The sequence below is a fragment of the Pseudophryne corroboree genome, chromosome 3 (genome assembly GCF_028390025.1).
Source record: "Pseudophryne corroboree isolate aPseCor3 chromosome 3, aPseCor3.hap2, whole genome shotgun sequence".
NCBI lineage: Eukaryota > Metazoa > Chordata > Amphibia > Anura > Myobatrachidae > Pseudophryne > Pseudophryne corroboree.
Genome location: NC_086446.1, coordinates 363,850,551 through 363,875,117, shown reverse-complemented (window position 1 = coordinate 363,875,117; position 24,567 = coordinate 363,850,551). Strand labels below are relative to the sequence as shown.

Sequence of the window (24,567 nt, the reverse complement as noted above, 5' to 3'; positions counted from 1 at the left end):
AACCTGTACGAGAGCGTGCTGATTCTGCCATCAGTGGTATGAGAAGCAGGCATTAGAGATTATCTGGACAGGAAGGGAGAAAAAAGGAGGAGAGGGGCGAATATCTCCCAAATTGGAGTCCCAGACATCAGAACCCTGCAGTTCAGATACTTAGAATAAGGCATTTAATGTTTATTTAAGAGTTTGGATAGGCATCTCTTTGAAATGCTTATTAAATCTTACATTTGTATAATGGCTACAGTATGTAACAAACACATTTTTTTATTGTGATTGTTTGGATTTTATCGCATCATACAGATCATCTTATCCCTAAGCTATTGTATTGTTTCAGTTCATGAACTACAGTGTATATACAGTACTCTCATTAATTGCTTGGTTTTTGATGTTGGTCATCTGGCTTCTAAAAGTTTGGACCTAACAAATCTAATTTGCTGGAGAGGAACCAAACCAAACTTGTCTGAAGGCAACAGTGTATGCCAGGGACGTGTGGTGAGGTCACCTGCCTCACCCCACCGCACGTCACTGGTGTATGCCTGACAGAACCGGCCCTAAGCATAGGCAAAGTAGGCAACTGCCTAGGGTATTTGGAATGCCTAGGGGCACAAGCAGCTTCTGCTGATTAAAATGAGATGCATCATGCCTGTATTCTGCATATGACTGCTGCTGTATCTGCATATGAAATGCTATGTTACAGTGTATTCCTGGAAATCACTGTAGCGTAGTATTTCATATGCAGATACAGCCACAGTCGCACACAGAGTATAGGCATGCTGCATATCATTTTAATCAGCAGAAAGGGCACTACTGTGATCTAATGTGAATAAAGAGCAATATGGTGTGGTGTATTGTGAATAAGGGGCAATTCTCTGTGATGTAATGTAATGTGAATAAGGGGCACTACTGTGAGGAGTAAAGTATATAAGGTAAAGTGGTACTACTGTGTTATGTAAAGTAAATACGAGACACTATCGCATGATATAATGTGAATACAATTGCACTATTGTGTGCCGTAATTTGAATTGGCGGTACTATTGTGTGGCCATGCCCCTTCCCAGCAAGAACACGCTCCCTTTTTGGGGCACTGCTCCTATTTAAAATATAGGGGGTAGGAGCACCAAAATGAGAACTGCTATGGGTGATGGTGCTGGGAAAGGGGTGCAGGGTCCCAGGCGGAACTAGTGGTGGTGCTAGGGGGCACCAGCCAAAAACTTGCCTAGGGCATCATACTGGTTAGGTCCGGCTCTGATGCCTGACAATTCAGAGAGGAGAATAATATCCTCTCATCTGTATTTACTCATTATATAATTTCTTTTTCAGGCCCATACCCATCCCAACAAGCAGGAACTCTCATTCAGTTCCCAGTAACAAAGCTGAGTGGCAGCCAGACATGGAGTGCCGAAGTGGAAAGTGAAACTATGACTTCTTTAACAATCACTATTTGTACTGCAGCAACAGCCTGTATTGGGCGCTACAGTCTATTCCTGGAAGGGACGTACTGGGAAATCTCCAAATCCTATGTCCTGGGGGACTTCATTTTACTTTTTAACCCTTGGTGCTCAGGTAAATAGTTATAAGTACAAATGAGATGATTTTTAGTGAATGCCTAAAAATTAAGTAACCAAAAGATATTTTGATCTTACTCATTGCAATTACTTGTCTGTATCTACATTTTATCAGATAATGGGTCTGATTCAGATATGTACGGTATTACAGAGCCACAAGGAAGCAGCCATCAATTTACCCGAGTAAGCCGGAGCTTACTCACACTGGCTATCGGAACTCTTCTGCCAGGACCAGGAAGTCTGTCATTTTAAAGAATGGTCCCTGTCCTGCCCCTGCTTCACCCAAAACTTCTGCTGTGGCTAAGAAGGGACTGCGAGAGATCACGCAGCACTCGTTCTGCACATTGCGCAGAACAGTTTGTGCGCGTGCGTAGTTCCCTCACTATTTAGTTGATAAGTAAGCCATCGGGTTTACATACTAAACTGAATCAGGCCCAATGTTTCATAAGTATTGGACAAGTAGGACTCAGTACAATATGTAATTGGTATAAACTATAAAGTTTGTAATTGATTCAAGATTTGTTTACAGCAATCAAAACAAAAATACAAAACCTGATTGATTTGTAAAAATAATAGGTAAAGTTGTTGCTTCTATTTGATGGCTTAAACTATTCAGCACTAGTAGCCCTCCACCAGTCTAAACATAACATTAGTAACCACTAGAGATGAGCAAATCAGAAAGAACCAAGCACTGTATACCTTGACAGGTGGTGGGTCCAGAGGTGGGGCTTCAGTGCAGTCCAAAATTCAAATAGGGGAGCCACACCAACTGCCACCCTAAACTCTGCCAGACATCACCGGCCAGGAATCACTGGCAGCTGGTGTGGCTCCGCTACTTGAACTTTGGAATGCGCTACAGCTCCACCTCTGCAACTGCCACTGCCCGAGACCAACAACTCGTTGAATAAATAGCACAGGTCCATCTACTGAATTATTGGGCAACCACTTCCCCAGGTACAAAGTATCAATAGTCTATCAGTGGAACCTTACCGCTTTACCAATATTTCCTGGGTGCTGGTCATGCAGCCTTTCAGTAGAAGTTAGTTCTGATCTTGACTCCCCCTCTCCAAGCAATTCTCAGTCGCCTCCACTAATGGAAAGCCTGGGCTTCTTTCCACTATGAGAAGAAGACCATGAGGGTGGCGTGCTAAAATTAAATCTGCTATGTGGAACTTGCAACAGCAGTGTGATAAGCTACCGGCCATGTACTGAAGAACTCTGGGAATCTTCCTGACTTCTCCCCAGACAACAGAAGTCTAGAAGACACCTGCCTCTCATAAAGAGAGAAAATATAGAAAAACACAAAAATGCTAAATTTTAAAATGCACTAAAATACACCCTTCACCATTTTGCACAATTGTTTAAAAACTATTTAACAAACAATTTTCATTTTTCTTGTATCCGCAGTAATACAGGTTGAGTATCCCGTATCCAAAATGCTTGGGACCAGAAGTATTTTGGATATCGAATTTTTCCGTATTTTGGAATAATTGCATACCATAATGAAATATCTTGGCGATGGGACCCAAGTCTAAGCAGTGAATGCATTTATATTTCATATACACCTTATACACACAGCCTGAAGGTAATTTCAGCCAATATTTTTAATAACGTTGTGCATTAATCAAAGTGTGTGTACATTCACACAATTCATTTATGTTTCATATACACCTTATACACACAGCCAGAAGGTCATTTAATACAATATTTTTAATAACTTTGTGTATTAAACAAAGTTTGTGTACATTGAGCCATCAGAAAACAAAGGTTTTAATATCTCAGTCTCACTGCAAAAATTCTGTATTTCGGAATATTCCATATTTCGGAATATTTGGATATGGGATACTCAACCTGTATAAACTCCCTTTAAATAACATCCATATGTATTTCCCATTTGGGGGAATAAACTAACCCAGCACTTTTCAGAATTGGGCTGGAAGCCTTTTGCTTGTTACAGTCTGTCGTCATCTACCCTCAATAGAATTGGGGCTGGTGTTCACTATAGCAGGTGGCTATGACTTCACTGACTCACAGAGTTAATTGAAGCACCAAAAGCCATTGTACCCTGGGGATTGTGGAGCATTTGGGGAAGAGACGGTCTATTTTTATAAAGAGTGCACTGTGCATTTGAAGTAATTACACTTCCACATGTACTTCTCCACCACATAGGTCCCATAAAATATATAAGTATTAAATAGCATATAAGATCTTTTTTAATTATTTCCTCTTACTTTAAACAAGGAAGGTGTTACCTAGTTGAAACTTTAAAGAGCGTTTTCCACCAACATGCACTTGAGACAGCCATATTGTGGAGCCAGTATCTCTGATAATGAAGCCTAGCAATTCAGAACTACAGTCATGTTATAAGTTGAGGGCTCCATCATTCCTTAACAATATAGCAATCAGTATAAATATATGTTTTACCAGTACTGCCTGTTTCCTGGCTGCTCCAAAAGTAGAAAGTCCCCTATAACTGCTGAACAGGTCATATTGGTGAAGCTACAGCAGCGAGGAAAGAGAAGAAGTAAATAGTGCATGGTCCATGAAGGACACCAGAACCATAACTACTGCCAGACAGTATCGTACAACACTCCCCAACCAAGTTTTTTTTTTAAATCTGGGTAATAGGTTTGGGTTTCCCTAAAGATTTCCATTGAGGGATGTTGGAAATATGTGTGTACAGGCTTGAGGATGGAGCAGAGTTTCTAAACACACCAGCAGATGCCTTACAACTACAAAGAGCCCAGTTACTTAACCAGTGTAGTGTAGATAAAGCAGGAACAACTGTACTCACTGTTATGCACACTGGTAGATGGAGCTGATCTTGAGCAGAGAAGGGTGTCAACAAAGGTTTTGCCATCCCATCTTCCCTCCTCTGACCACAATAGTGCATTTTTGCACTGTGAGTGTACTAATCAGTGTACAAGGCGTGCACACATGTACATGCAGAATTTTTCTCATGGTACATTGCCCACAGCCATTAGACACATGCATAATACAAATTCAAATGCAAGTAGATGGTACATGTGAAAGGTGAATACAGTATACAGTAGCTTATAGGACATCCTGATCACCATTTCCATCAATACAGACATAAAGTAAAGGATACGGAATATTAGTATAGGTTTTGCTTTTGTCAAAAGTACAGTGAAAAGAAAAACATAAAAGCCTAAATGAAACTTACAGTGTTTGTCTGTACTATACTATGTGCAATGTTGGGTAGATGACAGCTCTCTGGGTGTTGAGTGCAACTACAAAATGTACAAGTGATTCCAGTAACTAGTTTCTGTTTACAGATGATGATGTCTTCCTGGGAGAAGAGTCCTTGAGACAAGAATATGTCATGAATGAGCATGGCTTGCTGTATCAGGGTAGCAACTAGAGATGAGCGGGTTCGGTTTCTCTGAATCCGAACCCGCACGAACTTCATGTTTTTTTTCACGGGTCCGAGCGACTCGGATCTTCCCGCCTTGCTCGGTTAACCCGAGCGCGCCCGAACGTCATCATGACGCTGTCGGATTCTCGCGAGACTCGGATTCTATATAAGGAGCCGCGCGTCGCCGCCATTTTCACACGTGCATTGAGATTGATAGGGAGAGGACGTGGCTGGCGTCCTCTCCATTTAGATTAGGAGAGAGAGAGAGAGATTGACCTGAGGCTGATACTGTAGAAGAGAGTGCAGAGTTTAGTGACTGACCACAGTGACCACCAGCAGTGCAGTTGTTTTATTTAATATATCCGTTCTCTGCCTGAAAAAAATGGTACACACAGTGACTCAGTCACATACCATATCTGTGTGCACTGCTCAGCCCAGTGTGCTGCATGCCTGCATCATCTATGTATATATTATATATCTGACTGTGCTCAGCTCACACAGCTTATAATTGTGGGGGAGACTGGGGAGCACTGCAGTGCCAGTTATAGGTTATAGCAGGAGCCAGGAGTACAAGACAGTCACATACCATATCTGTGTGCACTGCTCAGCCCAGTGTGCTGCATCATCTATGTATATATTATATATCTGACTGTGCTCAGCTCACACAGCTTATAATTGTGGGGGAGACTGGGGAGCACTGCAGTGCCAGTTATAGGTTATAGCAGGAGCCAGGAGTACATATTATATTAAAATTAAACAGTGCACACTTTTGCTGCAGGAGTGCCACTGCCAGTGTGACTGACCAGTGACCTGACCACACTGACCACCAGTATAGTTAGTAGTATACTATATTGTGATTGCCTGAAAAAGTTAAACACTCGTCGTGTGACTTCACTTGTGTGGTGTTTTTTTTTTTATTCTATAAAAAACTCATTCTGCTGACAGACAGTGTCCAGCAGGTCCGTCATTATATAATATATATACCTGTCCGGCTGCAGTAGTGATATATATATTTTTTTTATATCATTATTTATCATCCAGTCGCAGCAGACACAGTACGGTAGTTCACGGCTGTAGCTACCTCTGTGTCGGCACTCGGCAGTCCATCCATAATTGTATACCACCTACCCGTGGTTTTTTTTTCTTTCTTCTTTATACATACATACTACTACATCTCTTTATCAACCAGTCTATATTAGCAGCAGACACAGTACAGTACGGTAGTTCACGGCTGTGGCTACCTCTGTGTCGGCACTCGGCAGTCCGTCCATAATTGTATACCACCTAACCGTGGTTTTTTTTTCTTTCTTCTTTATACATACATACTACGACATCTCTTTATCAACCAGTCTATATTAGCAGCAGACACAGTACAGTACGGTAGTTCACGGCTGTGGCTACCTCTGTGTCGGCACTCGGCAGTCCGTCCATAATTGTATACCACCTAACCGTGGTTTTTTTTTCTTTCTTCTTCATACATACATACTACGACATCTCTTTATCAACCAGTCTATATTAGCAGCAGACACAGTACAGTACGGTAGTTCACGGCTGTGGCTACCTCTGTGTCGGCACTCGGCAGTCCGTCCATAATTGTATACCACCTAACCGTGGTTTTTTTTTCTTTCTTCTTTATACATACATACTACGACATCTCTTTATCAACCAGTCTATATTAGCAGCAGACACAGTACAGTACGGTAGTTCACGGCTGTGGCTACCTCTGTGTCGGCACTCGGCAGTCCGTCCATAATTGTATACCACCTAACCGTGGTTTTTTTTTCTTTCTTCTTCATACATACATACTACGACATCTCTTTATCAACCAGTCTATATTAGCAGCAGACACAGTACAGTACGGTAGTTCACGGCTGTGGCTACCTCTGTGTCGGCACTCGGCAGTCCGTCCATAATTGTATACCACCTACCCGTGGTTTTTTTTTCTTTCTTCTTTATACATACATACTACTACATCTCTTTATCAACCAGTCTATATTAGCAGCAGACACAGTACAGTACGGTAGTTCACGGCTGTGGCTACCTCTGTGTCGGCACTCGGCAGTCCGTCCATAATTGTATACCACCTAACCGTGGTTTTTTTTTCTTTCTTCTTCATACATACATACTACGACATCTCTTTATCAACCAGTCTATATTAGCAGCAGACACAGTACGGTAGTTCACGGCTGTAGCTACCTCTGTGTCGGCACTCGGCAGTCCGTCCATAATTGTATACTAGTATCCATCCATCTCCATTGTTTACCTGAGGTGCCTTTTAGTTGTGCCTATTAAAATATGGAGAACAAAAATGTTGAGGTTCCAAAATTAGGGAAAGATCAAGATCCACTTCCACCTCGTGCTGAAGCTGCTGCCACTAGTCATGGCCGAGACGATGAAATGCCAGCAACGTCGTCTGCCAAGGCCGATGCCCAATGTCATAGTACAGAGCATGTCAAATCCAAAACACCAAATATCAGTAAAAAAAGGACTCCAAAACCTAAAATAAAATTGTCGGAGGAGAAGCGTAAACTTGCCAATATGCCATTTACCACACGGAGTGGCAAGGAACGGCTGAGGCCCTGGCCTATGTTCATGGCTAGTGGTTCAGCTTCACATGAGGATGGAGGCACTCAGCCTCTCGCTAGAAAAATGAAAAGACTCAAGCTGGCAAAAGCAGTAGCACCGCAAAGAACTGTGCGTTCTTCGAAATCCCAAATCCACAAGGAGAGTCCAATTGTGTCGGTTGCGATGCCTGACCTTCCCAACACTGGACGTGAAGAGCATGCGCCTTCCACCATTTGCACGCCCCCTGCAAGTGCTGGAAGGAGCACCCGCAGTCCAGTTCCTGATAGTCAGATTGAAGATGTCAGTGTTGAAGTACACCAGGATGAGGAGGATATGGGTGTTGCTGGCGCTGGGGAGGAAATTGACCAGGAGGATTCTGATGGTGAGGTGGTTTGTTTAAGTCAGGCACCCGGGGAGACACCTGTTGTCCGTGGGAGGAATATGGCCGTTGACATGCCTGGTGAAAATACCAAAAAAATCAGCTCTTCGGTGTGGAACTATTTCAACAGAAATGCGGACAACAGGTGTCAAGCCGTGTGTTCCCTTTGTCAAGCTGTAATAAGTAGGGGTAAGGACGTTAACCACCTCGGAACATCCTCCCTTATACGTCACCTGCAGCGCATTCATAATAAGTCAGTGACAAGTTCAAAAACTTTGGGTGACAGCGGAAGCAGTCCACTGACCAGTAAATCCCTTCCTCTTGTAACCAAGCTCACGCAAACCACCCCACCAACTCCCTCAGTGTCAATTTCCTCCTTCCCCAGGAATGCCAATAGTCCTGCAGGCAATGTCACTGGCAATTCTGACAATTCCTCTCCTGCCTGGGATTCCTCCGATGCATCCTTGCGTGTGCTGTTGTTGCTGCTGGGAGTCGATGGTCATCACCGAGGGGAAGTCGTAAGACCACTTTTACTACTTCCACCAAGCAATTGACTGTCCAACAGTCCTTTGCGAGGAAGATGAAATATCACAGCAGTCATCCTACTGCAAAGCGGATAACTGAGGCCTTGGCATCCTGGGTGGTGAGAACCGTGGTTCCGGTATCCATCATTACTGCAGAGCCAACTAGAGACTTGTTGGAGGTACTGTGTCCCCGGTACCAAATACCATCTAGGTTCCATTTCTCTAGGCAGGCGATACCGAAAATTTACACAGACCTCAGAAAAAGAGTCACCAGTGTCCTAAAAAATGCAGCTGTACCCAATGTCCACTTAACCACGGACATGTGGACAAGTGGAGCAGGGCAGGGTCAGGACTATATGACTGTGACAGCCCACTGGGTAGATGTATGGACTCCCGCCGCAAGAACAGCAGCGGCGGCACCAGTAGCAGCATCTCGCAAACGCCAACTCTTTCCTAGGCAGGCTACGCTTTGTATCACCGGTTTCCAGAATACGCACACAGCTGAAAACCTCTTACGGCAACTGAGGAAGATCATCGCGGAATGGCTTACCCCAATTGGACTCTCCTGTGGATTTGTGGCATCGGACAACGCCAGCAATATTGTGTGTGCATTAAATATGGGCAAATTCCAGCACGTCCCATGTTTTGCACATACCTTGAATTTGGTGGTGCAGAATTATTTAAAAAACGACAGGGGCGTGCAAGAGATGCTGTCGGTGGCCAGAAAAATTGCGGGACACTTTCGGCGTACAGGCACCACGTACAGAAGACTGGAGCACCACCAAAAACTACTGAACCTGCCCTGCCATCATCTGAAGCAAGAAGTGGTAACGAGGTGGAATTCAACCCTCTATATGCTTCAGAGGTTGGAGGAGCAGCAAAAGGCCATTCAAGCCTATACAATTGAGCACGATATAGGAGGTGGAATGCACCTGTCTCAAGCGCAGTGGAGAATGATTTCAACGTTGTGCAAGGTTCTGATGCCCTTTGAACTTGCCACACGTGAAGTCAGTTCAGACACTGCCAGCCTGAGTCAGGTCATTCCCCTCATCAGGCTTTTGCAGAAGAAGCTGGAGACATTGAAGGAGGAGCTAACACGGAGCGATTCCGCTAGGCATGTGGGACTTGTGGATGGAGCCCTTAATTCGCTTAACAAGGATTCACGGGTGGTCAATCTGTTGAAATCAGAGCACTACATTTTGGCCACCGTGCTCGATCCTAGATTTAAAGCCTACCTTGGATCTCTCTTTCCGGCAGACACAAGTCTGCTGGGGTTGAAAGACCTGCTGGTGAGAAAATTGTCAAGTCAAGCGGAACGCGACCTGTCAACATCTCCTCCTTCACATTCTCCCGCAACTGGGGGTGCGAGGAAAAGGCTCAGAATTCCGAGCCCACCCGCTGGCGGTGATGCAGGGCAGTCTGGAGCGACTGCTGATGCTGACATCTGGTCCGGACTGAAGGACCTGACAACGATTACGGACATGTCGTCTACTGTCACTGCATATGATTCTCTCACCATTGAAAGAATGGTGGAGGATTATATGAGTGACCGCATCCAAGTAGGCACGTCACACAGTCCATACTTATACTGGCAGGAAAAAGATGCAATTTGGAGGCCATTGCACAAACTGGCTTTATTCTACCTAAGTTGCCCTCCCACAAGTGTGTACTCCGAAAGAGTGTTTAGTGCCGCCGCTCACCTTGTCAGCAATCGGCGTACGAGGTTACATCCAGAAAATGTGGAGAAGATGATGTTCATTAAAATGAATTATAATCAATTCCTCCGCGGAGACATTGACCAGCAGCAATTGCCTCCACAAAGTACACAGGGAGCTGAGATGGTGGATTCCAGTGGGGACGAATTGATAAGCTGTGAGGAGGGGGATGTACACGGTGATATATCGGAGGGTGATGATGAGGTGGACATCTTGCCTCTGTAGAGCCAGTTTGTGCAAGGAGAGATTAATTGCTTCTTTTTTGGGGGGGTCCAAACCAACCCGTCATATCAGTCACAGTCGTGTGGCAGACCCTGTCACTGAAATGATGGGTTGGTTAAAGTGTGCATGTCCTGTTTTGTTTATACAACATAAGGGTGGGTGGGAGGGCCCAAGGACAATTCCATCTTGCACCTCTTTTTTCTTTTATTTTTCTTTGCGTCATGTGCTGTTTGGGGAGGGTTTTTTGGAAGGGACATCCTGCGTGACACTGCAGTGCCACTCCTAAATGGGCCCGGTGTTTGTGTCGGCCACTAGGGTCGCTAATCTTACTCACACAGTCAGCTACCTCATTGCGCCTCTTTTTTTCTTTGCGTCATGTGCTGATTGGGGAGGGTTTTTTGGAAGGGACATCCTGCGTGACACTGCAGTGCCACTCCTAAATGGGCCCGGTGTTTGTGTCGGCCACTAGGGTCGCTAATCTTACTCACACAGTCAGCTACCTCATTGCGCCTCTTTTTTTCTTTGCGTCATGTGCTGATTGGGGAGGGTTTTTTGGAAGGGACATCCTGCGTGACACTGCAGTGCCACTCCTAAATGGGCCCGGTGTTTGTGTCGGCCACTAGGGTCGCTAATCTTACTCAAACAGTCAGCTACCTCATTGCGCCTCTTTTTTTCTTTGCGTCATGTGCTGATTGGGGAGGGTTTTTTGGAAGGGACATCCTGCGTGACACTGCAGTGCCACTCCTAAATGGGCCCGGTGTTTGTGTCGGCCACTAGGGTCGCTAATCTTACTCACACAGTCAGCTACCTCATTGCGCCTCTTTTTTTCTTTGCGTCATGTGCTGATTGGGGAGGGTTTTTTGGAAGGGACATCCTGCGTGACACTGCAGTGCCACTCCTAAATGGGCCCGGTGTTTGTGTCGGCCACTAGGGTCGCTAATCTTACTCACACAGTCAGCTACCTCATTGCGCCTCTTTTTTTCTTTGCGTCATGTGCTGATTGGGGAGGGTTTTTTGGAAGGGACATCCTGCGTGACACTGCAGTGCCACTCCTAAATGGGCCCGGTGTTTGTGTCGGCCACTAGGGTCGCTAATCTTACTCACACAGTCAGCTACCTCATTGCGCCTCTTTTTTTTTTTGCGTCATGTGCTGATTGGGGAGGGTTTTTTGGAAGGGACATCCTGCGTCACACTGCAGTGCCACTCCTAAATGGGCCTGGTGTTTGTGTCGGCCACTAGGGTCGCTAATCTTACTCACACAGTCAGCTACCTCATTGCGCCTCTTTTTTTCTTTGCGTCATGTGCTGATTGGGGAGGGTTTTTTGGAAGGGACATCCTGCGTGACACTGCAGTGCCACTCCTAAATGGGCCCGGTGTTTGTGTCGGCCACTAGGGTCGCTTATCTTACTCACACAGTCAGCTACCTCATTGCGCCTCTTTTTTTCTTTGCGTCATGTGCTGATTGGGGAGGGTTTTTTGGAAGGGACATCCTGCGTGACACTGCAGTGCCACTCCTAGATGGGCCAAGTGTTTGTGTCGGCCACTAGTGTCGCTTAGCTTAGTCATCCAGCGACCTTGGTGCAAATTTTAGGACTAAAAATAATATTGTGAGGTGTGAGGTATTCAGAATAGACTGAAAATGAGTGGAAATTATGGTTTTTGAGGTTAATAATAATATGGGATCAAAATGACCCCCAAATTCTATGATTTAAGCTGTTTTTTTAGTGTTTTTTAAAAAAAACACCCGAATCCAAAACACACCCGAATCCGACAAAAAAAATTCGGTGAGGTTTTGCCAAAACGCGGTCGAACCCAAAACACGGCCGCGGAACCGAACCCAAAACCAAAACACAAAACCCGAAAAATTTCAGGCGCTCATCTCTAGTAGCAACGACTTCATTCTCACTACACCATGGAACTTTGGTCAGGTATTAAAATGTTTCAGAAAAAAATATTTCAAAATCAATTGTTACATCCTATAAATGGCTTGAAGTTGCCCACTTTTGGAGAGGACAGAACCTCTGATTTAGAAAGACACACCAGATAAAAACCTAATTGTACAAACAACTATGATGGAAATATTTTGGAGCAGTTGGTTGAATTGCAGCCTCCTAGAGTGTGAACAGCTGCTGTACGTAGTACAGACACACAGAGATGGGGGAATGTATCTCCAGACAGTTGTGCCCTCTGTGTGTGATCAGCATGGCTAGCTAGGAATATAATGCAGGTCATAACAGAAGTCACAGAGATGGACTCATCAAAGCACAATATGAGAGGGGCTAGCTAGGTTCAAATTATCAAATATATCCTAGAACTAACTTTTCTAAAAAAAATATAAAAGACTTCTTTGTAAACCAGCTTTCCTAACAATACATATCCTTTATGTGTGTACTGGTATAAGAATCATATTTTGAGAAGTATCTAGACGTGGAAATCTCTAGGTGTCTTTCAGTAATATTTTATGTACTATAGGTGCGAAATTTGCAGTTAAAATAGGATTCTAATTACCTACCAGTAAATCCTTTTCTCGTAGTCCGTAGAGGATGCTGGGGTCCATTTTAGTACCATGGGGTATAGACGGTTCCGCAGGAGCCTTCAGCACTTTAAGACTTTTCAACAGTGTGAACTGGCTCCCCCCTCTATGCCCCTCTTCCAGACCTCAGTATAGGAACTGTGCCCGAGGAGACAGACAACTTCGAGAGAAGATTTTACATTAAAATAGTGGCGAGATTCACACCAGCTTACACCATACAAAACATGCCGCCTAACATGGCTTTCAACATAACCCATGCTAACGTGCATGCATAACGCAACAGCAACAGCTGTGAACATCTTAACACATGAGAAGCTGTGTAAAAAGATAAAATTTAATTCTGCAGGAAAAATGAGCACTGGGACGGGCGCCCAGCAGCCTCTACGGACTACGAGAAAAGGATTTACCGGTAGGTAATTAAAATCCTATTTTCTCTTACGTCCTAGAGGATGCTGGGGTCCATTTTAGTACCATGGGAATGTACCAAAGCTCCCAGTACGGGCGGGAAAGTGCTAATGTTCTTGCAGAACTGACTGACCAAACTTAAGGTCGTCAACAGCCAAGGTGTCAAACCTGTAAAACTTAGCAAACGTGTTTGTCCCTGACCAGGTAGCTGCTCGGCAAATTTGCAACGCTGAGAAACCCCGGGCAGCCGCCCAGGAAGAACCCACTTTCCTTGTAGAGTGGGCCTTTACCGAACTTGGTAACGGCAATCCTGCCGTGGAATAAGTGTGCTGAATGGTACCTCAGATCCAGCACGCAATAGTCTGCTTAGAAGCAGGACCCCCAATCTTGTTGGGGTCACAGAGGACAAACAAAGATTCTGTTTTCCTTATCCGAGCCGTTCTTGCAACATAAGTCCTCAATGCTCTGACGACATCCAAGGACTTTGAAATGGCTGAGGTGTCAGAAGCCACTGACACCACCACAGGTTGGTTGATATGGAAATAAGACACAACCTTTGGAAGAAAATGCTGACGCATCCGCAGTTCAGCTCTATCTTCATGAAAAATCAAATAAAGACTCTTGTGTGACAGAGCCCCTAATTCAGACACTCGTCTGCCTGAGGCCAAGGCCAACAGCATGACCACTTTCCAAGTGAGAAACTTCAACTCTACCTCTTGTAGAGGCTCAAACCAGTCCGATTTAAGGAATTGCAACAGCACATTAAGATCCCATGGCGCTGCAGGAGGCACAAAGGGAGGTTGGAAGCGCAGAACCCCCTTCACGAACGTCTGGACCTCAGGAAGGGAAGCCAACTGTTTCTGAAAGAAAATGGATAAGGCCGAAATTTGGACCTTGATAGACCCTAATCTCAAGCCAACATCCACAACCGCCTGTAGAAATAGGAGAAGACGTCCTAATTTAAACTCCACCGCAGGAGACTTCCTGGATTCACACCAAGATACATATTTTATCCAAATACGATGGTAATGTTTGGACGTTACCCCTTTCCTGGCCAGAATAAGTGTGGGAATGACTTCATTGGGAATACCATTACGGGCTAGTATCTGGCACTCAACAGCCATGCCATCAAATGCAGCCGCGGTAAGTCTTGATAAACAAATGGCCCCTGCTGAAGCAGGTCCTCGCGAGGAGGAAGAGGCTGAGGATCTTCCAGTAATAACTCCTGAAGATCTGGATACCAAGCCCTCCTTGGCCAGTCTGGAGCAATGAGAATAGCTTGAACCCTTGTTCTTCTGATGATCTTGAGAACTTTTGGTATTAGTGGAAGTGGAGAGAACAGATACACCGACTGAAACACCCACTGGGTCACCAGTGCATCCACTGCTATTGCTTGTGGGTCTCTTGACCTGGAACAATATTTCTGAAGCTTCTTGTTGAGACGCGATGCCATTATATCTATTTGAGGAATGCCCCAACGATCTGCTACCTCTGCAAAGACTTCTGGGTGGAGGCCCCATTCTCCTGGATGGAAATCGTGTCTGCTGAGGAAGTCTGCTTCCCAGTTGTCCACTCCCGGAATGAAAATTGCCGACAGAGCTTTTGCATGTCTTTCTGCCCAGAGGAGTATTTTTGTCACCTCTGCCATTGCCGCTCTGCTTTTTTTTCCACCCTGGTGGTTTATGTAAGCTACTGCCGTTACATTGTCTGACTGGATCTGTATGGGACAACCTTGAAGAAGGTGTGCCGCTTGATGAAGGCTGTTGTACACAGCTCTCAATTCCAGAATGCTTATGTGAAGGAGTACTTCTTGACTTGACCATCGTCCTTGGAAGCTTTCCCCTTGCGTAACTGCTCCCCAACCTCGGAGGCTTGCATCTGTGGTCACCAGGATCCAAGTCTGAATCCCGAACCTGCATCCCTCCAAGAGGTGAAAACTTTGAAGCCACCACAAGAGTGAAATTTTGGCTTTTGTTGACAGGATTATCCTCCGGCGCATGTATAGGTGCGATCCGGACCACTTGTCCAGTAGGTCCCATTAGAACACCCTGGCGTGGAATCGGCCAAATTGTAGAGCCTCGTAGGCCGCTACCATCTTCGCCAGCAGGCGGATGCACTGATGAATCGATACGCGTGCTGGTTTTAAAACTTGTTTGACCATCCGCTGGATCTCCAGAGCCTTTTCCACCGGTAGGAATACTTTCTGTGCTTCTGTGTCCAATATCATTCCCAGAAATGATAACCTCCTTGTGGGTTCCAATTGTGATTTTGGAAGGTTTATGATCCAACCGTGCTGTTGAAGCACCGTCAGGGAAAGTGCAATGTTCTGCACTAGTTTCTCCCTGAATCTCGCTTTTATGAGGAGATTATCCAAGTATGGGATGACTTTGACTCCTTTCTTGCGAAGAAGAACCATCATCTCTGCCATCACTTTGGTGAATATTCTCGGAGCCGTGGAGAGCCCGAGAGGCAATGTTTGGAACTGGTAGTGGCAGTTCTGCACCGCAAACCTCAGGTATGCCTGATGCGGCGGGTAGATGGGAACATGTAAATAAGCATCTTTGATGTCCATCGATACCAGAATTTCCTGTTCCCCCAATCTGGAGATCACCGCTCTTAGGGATTCCATCTTGAATTTGAACCTTTTCAAATAAAGGTTCAGAGTCTTTAGGTTTAAAATCGGTCTGACCGAGGCATCCGGTTTCGGCACTACAAACAGGCTTGAATAAAAACCTTTTTCCTGTTGTGACACAGGAACTAAGGAAATTACGTTGTCTTGACATCATTTCTGTATTGCATTCAGCACAATTGCTCTGTCCTGAACAGAAGCTGGTAAGGCTGATTTGAAAAATCGGCATGGGGAAAGGTCCTGAAATTCCACTTTGTACCCTTGGGATACTATCTGCAATACCCAAGGATCCGGACCTGAGTGAACCCAGACCTGGCTAAAAGACAGTAGATGTGCCCCCACCCAATCGTACTCCTGCAGGGGAGACCCAGCGTCATGCTGAGGTTTTAGCAGAAGTAGCTGTTGACTTCTGCTCCTGCGAGCCTGATAGTGTTGTAGATTTTTTACCTCTTCTTGCGAAGAAGGGGGTACTCTTTGCCTTTTTGGACTTGTTGGGCCAAAAGGATTGCATCGTATGTGAATGAAATCCTTTCCTAGGTGGAGCAGCTGCGGAAGGCAGAAATGCTGATTTGCCTGATGTAGTTGTTGAAATCATCCAGCTTGTCTCCAAAGAGGGCTTCTCCATTGTAAGGAAGCACCTCAATATATTTTTTAATATATTTTTTTCCGCATCAGCATTCCATTGGTGGATCCACAGCGCCCTGCGTGCTGAAATCGCCATAGTGGAGGATCTTGAACTCAGCAACCCAATATCCTTCATAGCTTCAACTAAGTAACCTGCAGCATCTTTGATATGGCCAAGAGTTAGGACTATTTCATCCTTGTCAACTGTGTCTATGTTATCAAGCAAGTTGTCAGACCATTTTTCCACAGTGTTACCCACCCACACACAAGCAATGGTGGGCCTGAGCACCGTTCCGTTAGCCATATATATGGATTTCAGGGTTGTTTCTAATTTACGGTCAGCTGGATCTTTTAAAGAGGCTGAACCAGGGGCAGGCAAATAATTTTCTTAGACAGCCGAGAAACTGAGGTGTCTATCATTGGGGGAGTCTCCCATTTGTGCCTGTCTTTCTCAGGAAAGGGTACGCTACACGTATCCTTCTGGGAAAGGTAAATTTCTTCTCTTGGTTAGCCCAGGATTCTTCAAAGAACGCATTCAAATCCTTTGAAGGAGGAAAAGTCACAACCTTTAATTTAAAATAATCCTTTTCCTCAGGGACCAGTGTTGTTTCAGGAAACTCCAACACTTCCTTTATAGCAACTATCATACATTGTATGCTTTTGGCTAATTTGGGGTCTACCCCTCTCAAATCCCCAGTGTCGACGTCAGAGTCGGAATCTGTGTCTATGTCCCCTTGCAATATCTGGGCCAGAGACCTTTTCTGGGAACTTGAGGGGTCCCGTGTGGATGACGTGGAGGGATCAGCAAATAGTACATCCTCCACTGACTTTCTCCAGTATTTTGTCTGTTGTTCAGACTCAGAGAATTTTCTAGAAAGCTTTGACTTATTACTTTGTAATTTTCTCACCCACTCTGGCTCCTTCTGTGAGGGAAGGTCCACCACATTACACTCCAGCGTATCTAAAATGGCTTCCTCAGGGGAAGAGCTCTTTCCATTGTCTGACATGTCACAAACGTGCACTTTCACGCCGCAATCATACAGGGGAGCTATCGGTGACAGACCCACACTAAAATCTGTCAGAGAAACGCAGAGAGAGTTGCCAGTTCACACACTGAGCCCTATATGAAGAGAATTGTATATGTATATTTATTACACAAACCCTTCAGCGCTTTATTTCAATATTAGGCACCAGTGCCGTTTCTAGCGGCGGGCGAGCCGTGCAACCGCACGGGGCGCCCGCCGCGGCACTTTGTGACCACTGCTCTCCTCCCTCTCTCACCCCCGAGCGCTCCTGCTCGGGGGCGGGGCTTCGCGGAATGACGCGTTTGCGTCGTGACGTCACGACGCAAACGCGTCATTCCGCGAAGCCCCGCCCCCCGAGCAGGAGCGCTCGGGGGGAGGAGAGGAGGACTGGAGATAACCATCTACAGAGGAGGCGGCCGGCGCGCGGGACCCGAAGAGCGGCAAGTTGTAAGTATTCTTTTTCTCTCTCTCTCTCTCTCTCTCCCCCTCCCTCCCCCCACTTGACACCTGCCGCACTGTGTAAAATGGGGATACCTGCTGCACTCTGCAAAATGGGGATACCTGCCGCACTGTGTAAAATGGGGATACCTGCCGCACTGTGTAAAATGGGGATACCTGCCGCACTGTGTAAAATGGGGGCACCTGCCGCACTGTGTAAAATGGGGGCACCTGCCGCACTGTGTAAAATGGGGATACCTGCCGCACTGTGTAAAATGGGGGCACCTGCCGCACTGTGTAAAATGGGGGCACCTGCCGCACTGTGTAAAATGGGGGCACCTGCCGCACTGTGTAAAATGGGGATACCTGCTGCACTCTGTAAAATGGGGATACCTGCCGCACTGTGTAAAATGGGGATACCTGCCGCACTGTGTAAAATGGGGGCACCTGCCGCACTGTGTAAAATGGGGATACCTGCCGCACTGTGTAAAATGGGGATACCTGCCGCACTCTGTAAAATGGGGATACCTGCCGCACTGTGTAAAATGGGGGCACCTGCCGCACTGTGTAAATGGGGATACCTGCCGCACTGTGTAAAATGGGGGCACCTGCCGCACTGTGTAAAATGGGGGCACCTGCCGCACTGTGTAAAATGGGGATACCTGCCGCACTGTGTAAAATGGGGGCACCTGCCGCACTGTGTAAAATGGGGATACCTGCCGCACTGTGTAAAATGGGGACACCTGCCTGCGTACTGTGTAAAATGGGGGCACGTGCCTGCGTACTGTGTAAAATGGGGACACCTGCCAGCGTACTGTGTAAAATGGGGACACCTGCCTGCGTACTGTGTAAAATGGGGACACCTGCCTGCGTACTGTGTAAAATGGGGACACCTGCCTGCGTACTGTGTAAAATGGGGACACCTGCCTGCCGCACTTTGTAAAATGGGGACACCTGCCTGCCGCACTTTGTAAAATGGGGACACCTGCCTGCCGCACTTTGTAAAATGGGGACACCTGCCTGCCGCGCTTTGTAAAATGGGGACACCTGCCTGCCGCGCTATGTAATATGGGGACACTTGCCTGGTGTAATGTGTAAAAAGGGGACTTTTTTATTTTTATTTTTTCCCCCTGTGGTGGGCGTGATATCAGACGAGGCCACGCCCACTGTAATGAGACCACGCCCATTTCAATCAGGCCACACAGCCTTTTCGGGAGCGCGCGCGCCTCCGGCGCGCGCATGCTTTTTTTCTGGCTATATGGGGGGGGGGGGGGGGCACGCAATTTTTTTTTATAGCAATGGGGGGGGGGCGCATTTTGAAATCTCGCACTGGGAGCCAAATTGTCTAGAAACGGCCCTGTTAGGCACGCTCACCTAATGTAATAAACACTCCCCCCCCCCCCCTCTCTATAACACCCTGGTACTTGTTTCAGTGTTGTCATGAGGAGGAACAGTGTCTGTCAGCTTTTGTCTGTGACCCTGCATGAGAAAATGGCAGAGTGAGTGTCTGGCAAGTCTGAGGAAAAGCCACACCTTCCTGCCTCAGCTACAATGAATTTTATACTGGTTGGGGTTTGTAAATCAGAGGCTATACATGTATTTACCGTTTTGCCAGTGAGTGTAAGGATTTTCCATGCAGCTCAGGGCGCCCCCCTCCGTGCCCTGTACCCTGTGTATGTATTGAGATGCATGCTCGCGCAGCTTCTGCTGCTGCGCTGTACCTTTTTTGCCTCCAACGATGACCGGAGGATCCCCTCTCTGCAGGACTCCGGTAATATACCATACCCTCCAACATGACCCGCCCCACTAGGTACGAAATACTCTGTTTCTGGACTTCCCTCTTAATTTATTATTGCCATCACCTGTGAAGAAACAGCTTTCTTATCATTTAACTAGTACAACACAGGTGATGGAAATCATAAATTAAGAGGGAAGTCCAGAAACAGAGCATTTTGTACCTAGTGGGGCGGGTCATGTTGGAGGGTCTGATATACTCACCAGCCTTTTGACTTCTGGCTCTGTTAGGGGGTGCCGGCAGTGCTGTGGGAGTGAGCAGCAGCCAGGCAAGGGCTGTGTTCAGTACCCTTCAGTAGCTAATGGTGTCCTGTCAGCGGAAGCAGAGCCATTGAACTAATGGAGAAGTTGGTTCCTACTTCCCCCCCTAAGTCCCACGAAGCAGGGAAGCTATTGCCAGCAGCTTCCCTGTAAAATAAAAAACCTAACAATTTTTTTTTCTAGCAGAGCTCTTTAGAGCGCCACTAGTGTGCATCCAGTCTCCTGGGCATATTTTCTAAACTGAGGTCTGGAGGAGGGGCATAGAGGGAGGAGCCAGTTCACACTGTTGAAAAGTCTTAAAGTGACGAAGGCTCCTGCGGAACCATCTATACCCCATGGTACTAAAATGGACCCCAGCATCCTCTAGGACGTAAGAGAAATACAGCAATCAGTCAATCAATCAATCAATCAATCAATCAATCAATCAGACCTTTACTTTGTCTAACTTGCACAAGACAGATACTACAAGTCAATTATTCATTGTTAGTTGCAAACTTTGCACCTACTGTGCGTGCAATGGCCCTCATTCCGAGTTGTTCGCTTGCTAGCTGCTTTTAGCAGCATTGCACACGCTAAGCCGCCGCCCTCTTGGAGCGTATCTTAGCTTAGCAGAATTGCGAACGAAAGATTAGCACAATTGCGAATAGAAATTTCTTAGCAGTTTCTGAGTAGCTCCAGACTTACTCAGACATTGCGATTAGAGATGTGCACTTGAAATTTTTTCGGGTTTTGTGTTTTGGTTTTGGGTTCGGTTCCGCGGCCGTGTTTTGGGTTCGACCGCGTTTTGGCAAAACCTCACCAAATTTTTTTTGTCGGATTCGGGTGTGTTTTGGATTCGAGTGTTTTTTTCAAAAAACACTAAAAAACAGCTTAAATCATAGAATTTGGGGGTCATTTTGATCCCAAAGTATTATTAACCTCAAAAACCATAATTTCCACTAATTTTCAGTCTATTCTGAACACCTCACACCTCACAATATTATTTTTAGTCCTAAAATTTGCACCGAGGTCGCTGGATGACTAAGCTAAGCGACCCTAGTGGCCGACACAAACACCTGGCCCATCTAGGAGTGGCACTGCAGTGTCACGCAGGATGGCCCTTCCAAAAAACACTCCCCAAACAGCACATGACGCAAAGAAGAAAAAAAGAGGCGCAATGAGGTAGCTGTGTAAGTAAGCTAAGCGACCCTAGTGGCCGACACAAACACCTGGCCCATCTAGGAGTGGCACTGCAGTGTCACGCAGGATGGCCCTTCCAAAAAACACTCCCCAAACAGCACATGACGCAAAGAAGAAAAAAAGAGGCGCAATGAGGTAGCTGTGTGAGTAAGCTAAGCGACCCTAGTGGCCAACACAAACACCTGGCCCATCTAGGAGTGGCACTGCAGTGTCACGCAGGATGGCCCTTCCAAAAAACACTCCCCAAACAGCACATGACGCAAAGAAGAAAAAAAGAGGCGCAATGAGGTAGCTGTGTGAGTAAGCTAAGCGACCCTAGTGGCCGACACAAACACCTGGCCCATCTAGGAGTGGCACTGCAGTGTCACGCAGGATGGCCCTTCCAAAAAACACTCCCCAAACAGCACATGACGCAAAGAAGAAAAAAAGAGGCGCAATGAGGTAGCTGTGTGAGTAAGATAAGCGACCCTAGTGGCCGACACAAACACCTGGCCCATCTAGGAGTGGCACTGCAGTGTCACGCAGGATGGCCCTTCCAAAAAACACTCCCCAAACAGCACATGACGCAAAGAAGAAAAAAAGAGGCGCAATGAGGTAGCTGTGTGAGTAAGATAAGCGACCCTAGTGGCCGACACAAACACCTGGCCCATCTAGGAGTGGCACTGCAGTGTCACGCAGGATGGCCCTTCCAAAAAACACTCCCCAAACAGCACATGACGCAAAGAAGAAAAAAAGAGGCGCAATGAGGTAGCTGTGTGAGTAAGCTAAGCGACCCTAGTGGCCGACACAAACACCTGGCCCATCTAGGAGTGGCACTGCAGTGTCACGCAGGATGGCCCTTCCAAAAAACACTCCCCAAACAGCACATGACGCAAAGAAGAAAAAAAGAGGTGCAATGAGGTAGCTGTGTGAGTAAGATAAGCGACCCTAGTGGCCGACACAAACACCTGGCCCATCTAGGAGTGGCACTGCAGTGTCACGCAGGATGGCCCTTCCAAAAAACACTCCCCAAACAGCACATGACGCAAAGAAGAAAAAAAGAGGCGCAATGAGGTAGCTGTGTGAGTAAGCTAAGCGACCCTAGTGGCCGACACAAACACCTGGCCCATCTAGGAGTGGCACTGCAGTGTCACGCAGGATGGCCCTTCCAAAAAACACTCCACAAACAGCACATGACGCAAATAAAAATGAAAGAAAAAAGAGGTGCAAAATGGAATTGTCCTTGGGCCCTCCCACCCACCCTTATGTTGTATAAACAGGACATGCACACTTTAACCAACCCATCATTTCAGTGACAGGGTCTGCCACACGACTGTGACTGAAATGACCGGTTGGTTTGGACCCCCACCGAAAAAGAAGCAATTAATCTCTCCTTGCACAAACTGGCTCTACAGAGGCAAGATGTCCACCTCATCATCATCCTCCGATATATCACCGTGTACATCCCGCTCCTCACAGATTATCAATTCGTCCCCACTGGAATCCACCATCTCAGCTCCCTGTGTACTTTGTGGAGGCAATTGCTGCTGGTCAATGTCTCCACGGAGGAATTGATTATAATTCATTTTAATGAACATCATCTTCTCCACATTTTCTGGAAGTAACCTCGTACGCCGATTGCTGACAAGGTGAGCGGCGGCACTAAACACTCTTTCGGAGTACACACTTGTGGGAGGGCAACTTAGGTAGAATAAAGCCAGTTTGTGCAAGGGCCTCCAAATTGCCTCTTTTTCCTGCCAGTATAAGTACGGACTGTCTGACGTGCCTACTTGGATGCGGTCACTCATATAATCCTCCACCATTCTTTCAATGGTGACAGAATCATATGCAGTGACAGTAGACGACATGTCCGTAATCGTTGTCAGGTCCTTCAGTCCGGACCAGATGTCAGCATCAGCAGTCGCTCCAGACTGCCCTGCATCACCGCCAGCGGGTTGGCTCGGAATTCTGAGCCTTTTCCTCGCACCCCCAGTTGCGGGAGAATGTGAAGGAGGAGATGTTGACAGGTCGCGTTCCGCTTGACTTGACAATTTTGTCACCAGCAGGTCTTTGAACCCCAGCAGACTTGTGTCTGCCGGAAAGAGAGATACAAGGTAGGTTTTAAATCTAGGATCGAGCACGGTGGCCAAAATGTAGTGCTCTGATTTCAACAGATTGACCACCCGTGAATCCTTGTTAAGCGAATTAAGGGCTCCATCCACAAGTCCCACATGCCTAGCGGAATCGCTCCCTTTTAGCTCCTCCTTCAATGCCTCCAGCTTCTTCTGCAAAAGCCTGATGAAGGGAATGACCTGACTCAGGCTGGCAGTGTCTGAACTGACTTCAGGTGTGGCAAGTTCAAAAGGTTGCAGAACCTTGCACAACGTTTAAATCATTCTCCACTGCGCTTGAGACAGGTACATTCCACCTCCTATATCGTGCTCAATTGTATAGGCTTGAATGGCCTTTTGCTGCTCCTCCAACCTCTGAAGCATATAGAGGGTTGAATTCCACCTCGTTACCACTTCTTGCTTCAGATGATGGCAGGGCAGGTTCAGGCGTTTTTGGTGGTGCTCCAGTCTTTTGTACGTGGTGCCTGTACGCCGAAAGTGTCCCGCAATTCTTCTGGCCACCGACAGCATCTCTTGCACGCCCCTGTCGTTTTTAAAAAAATTCTGCACCACCAAATTCAAGGTATGTGCAAAACATGGGACGTGCTGGAATTTGCCCATATTTAATGCACACACAATATTGCTGGCGTTGTCCGATGCCACAAATCCACAGGAGAGTCCAATTGGAGTAAGCCATTCCGCGATGATCTTCCTCAGTTGCCGTAAGAGGTTTTCAGCTGTGTGCGTATTCTGGAAACCGGTGATACAAAGCGTAGCCTGCCTAGGAAAGAGTTGGCGTTTGCGAGATGCTGCTACTGGTGCCGCCGCTGCTGTTCTTGCGGCGGGAGTCCATACATCTACCCAGTGGGCTGTCACAGTCATATAGTCCTGACCCTGCCCTGCTCCACTTGTCCACATGTCCGTGGTTAAGTGGACATTGGGTACAACTGCATTTTTTAGGACACTGGTGAGTCTTTTTCTGACGTCCGTGTACATTCTCGGTATCGCCTGCCTAGAGAAGTGGAACCTAGATGGTATTTGGTAACGGGGGCACACTACCTCAAGAAATTGTCTAGTTCCCTGTGAACTAACGGCGGATACCGGACGCACGTCTAACACCAACATAGTTGTCAAGGCCTCAGTTATCCGCTTTGCAACAGGATGACTGCTGTGATATTTCATCTTCCTCGCAAAGGACTGTTGGACAGTCAATTGCTTGGTGGAAGTAGTAAAAGTGGGCTTACGA

General features: G+C 46.6%; 1 pseudogene; it reads left to right on the top strand.

The window, feature by feature from the left end:
* The window catches only part of LOC135057281 (protein-glutamine gamma-glutamyltransferase 5-like), an 86,732-nt pseudogene that overhangs the window by 5,296 nt on the left and 56,869 nt on the right, over positions 1–24,567 (top strand).